The sequence below is a fragment of the Condylura cristata genome, unplaced genomic scaffold, assembly GCF_000260355.1.
Source record: "Condylura cristata isolate star-nosed mole 26May11 unplaced genomic scaffold, ConCri1.0 scaffold00009, whole genome shotgun sequence".
NCBI classification, from domain to species: Eukaryota; Metazoa; Chordata; class Mammalia; order Eulipotyphla; family Talpidae; genus Condylura; species Condylura cristata.
The window spans coordinates 57906142-57908929 of NW_004567110.1; positions in this window are offsets into that span (position 1 = coordinate 57906142).

Genomic DNA, 2788 nt, shown 5'->3' on the forward strand with positions numbered 1-2788 from the left:
TGTTAGATGTTTAGGACTCCGGTGCTTTGAACTCTGGTTAATGGCAGTATAACACTATGTTGTTACCTTGGCTCTGACTAGATGGATATAAAGCAGATGTTTCACACAACACAGCTGCAGGTTATAGATGATAGTCTCTTATGTAAGGGACATGACCTGATGTAGCCCTCCTCTTTAGTGTAGGCTCCAGTTACTCCCTCTTAGGAGCCTCAGCTGTAGATGACAATCTCCACATTACTAACAATCACCAAGATTATCCATTCAGCTTCCAACTTTAGGGGTGCAGGGCATTTAACTTCCCTGCTCAGGAAGGGAAGTTACTATGTGATTCCAGGCATCCACCTACAAATTGGGCATTTTACTATAATCTGCAGTGGTATACCCTTCATCACATTTACTCCATCTGTATACTCCCTTGTGTACAGTCCCTCGGTTCTAAGGTTGCCAGTATGAGCAAGAATCCTTCAGTCAACTATTGCAGAGAGGCTCCATATAGCAGCCGCCTCTCCCTTTTTTGGGTTGAACTGCCTGTTATCACTCCAAACACAGATTTTCCCTATCCCTTTCCATAGCCTTTCCCTCTTGATGCATGCAATATCAGTCTGTTCATGACCTGGGAGTCACTGTCTTTTGTTTAGCTGTAATTTGGTTATAAATAGGAGGAGGTAAATCCACTAATCCACCATTTTGCTGGACTCCCTTTTCTAGTAAATTTTCAATAAGATTTTAAAAATTTTCCTTTTGTGCAATCACATGAAAATATTAATTGCCTGGGTATAACTGAATACAGTTGAAAAATAATTCCCCACTCCTGACCCAGCAGGCAGGTTTGGGAGGCTGAAACAGGGAATGGGGAAGGGAGACTTGTTGACAAGTTCATAAAACCAATCACCATGATCAAAAAATCCAGTCCAGCTCCAGGAATGCAGAAGCAGAGGTCAGAACATGTTTCTGTGTCAAAGGCAAACTGGTGCCTCGACTTAGAAAGTTTGAGAAAATAGAATATAAAAGAAAGCCTCAAATCCTTTACACGCAGACTTGTCTCATCTGCTGCTTCTCTTAGCAGTGTATTTTCATAAATTTACCTGTTCTGCTCTCCATTCTGTCTCTAGTGAATTCTTTCATCCCCACACCTCCAGTCACACCCTGATCTCTTCTCCACACAATAATTTTGTCACATTTCAATTACTATTTATTTTATTCCTTTACTGGAGAAGAGAGAGAGCAATTAACTAGAATACCCGTTCTTTGAGGATGTAGCGATTGGGTGAACTTTGGAAAAATAGTAGCACTTAATAGTAGCACTTAGATTGCGAAAAATGAGCGGATGATTGCAATATGCACATTGAGCTTCCTGCCTTCTACTAGTGGAAATTGATAGAAACAATAGAACACCCCTAGAACTCTACATATTGCAGTCACAGATAAATTCATGTACTACACACTTAAAACATGTGATCAAAGTAGGAACTAAAGACGTTTTTATTGTCTTTATTACCATCATGATTTAAAAGCCCAATATAAATGTACACTGTTACAAAAAGTCATATCATCATAATTTTCAGCAAATTAGCTTCACTAACATTATTGAGAAACATTTCCATCATTTAAATCCAAGAATGGTAAAAAATTGTACGAATAAGGACATCCCCCAATTTTTCAGTATTCTGATTATCAGGTGACTTATAAAACCCAGTAGAGTTTTTTTAAAACCCTTTGTTCTTTAGCTCCCTGTCCTATTTTACATCAAACATTATATATATACATATACATACATGTATGTGTATATATATACACATACATATATACACACGTATATATCCATTTATTATATATATATATAGTCCTTATTCATACAATTTTTTATCATTAATATATATATATCCGTTTCTCCCTTGATTAATGATTTAACTATAAAGGATACAAGCCAACCTTTGCACAGCGCAAGACTTTGGGAAAGGCACAAAGATTTATTTCCTCTCCAGTCGTACCACTCCTCTCCCCCACCCCCTCCACCGCAGATCGCAGATCTTCCAGTTCACCTGCCGACCCATAAGTTTTGTGAACCCACCTCCTCTCATGATTGCATAAATTATTTTAAGATTCGCCACTGAGCTGTAAGCTCCTGAAAGGCAGGGCATTTGGCTCTAAATGTTGCATTTCTTGCCCCTCTCTTCCAGAGCCGTCCAAGTTTTTGATGTGCCCAGGAAACAGGACAGACTAACGTCATGCTTAAAATCACGACTCGATCAGTATCTGTCAATAAAATAAATGGGTCAGCTGAAGGAAGTGGAAGATTCTCAGAGACATCAGAACAATTTGCCTTTTCGGCCAAAGTTCAAAGAAGGGGAATCCACCACAAATCTGCACACTTGCTTTGTCCCAAATGGAAATACTGCACTGGTCTCCCCAGACCAATCATTCTGACTTTTACAAATGCGTGATCCACGGATGGAGGAAATTGTGTCTGGGCTTAGGCAGGAGTGGCTCCGGCGCTATTATTTCTTTTCCCAACGGCGACTGAAGAGAGGAAGATCGCAGGCTCCAGGGACTACGCTGCCGGCCTGGGCCAGAGAGTGCCGTCCCCAGGGTGGCCCGGACGCCCGGAGGGAAGAGCCGGGACCGGTCGGAGCCCGGCGGGCAAGAGCAGGTCTGCCGGGGTCGTGGCGCTGCCGCAGCCAACGGCTTGGACTGAGAAGCCGGACTTTGTGACGCGCGGCGGGAGCGGAACCGCAGGGAACGAGCCGGGCGCGCCCAGTCGACGGAGGGCGGCGCGGCGCCGCGTAGG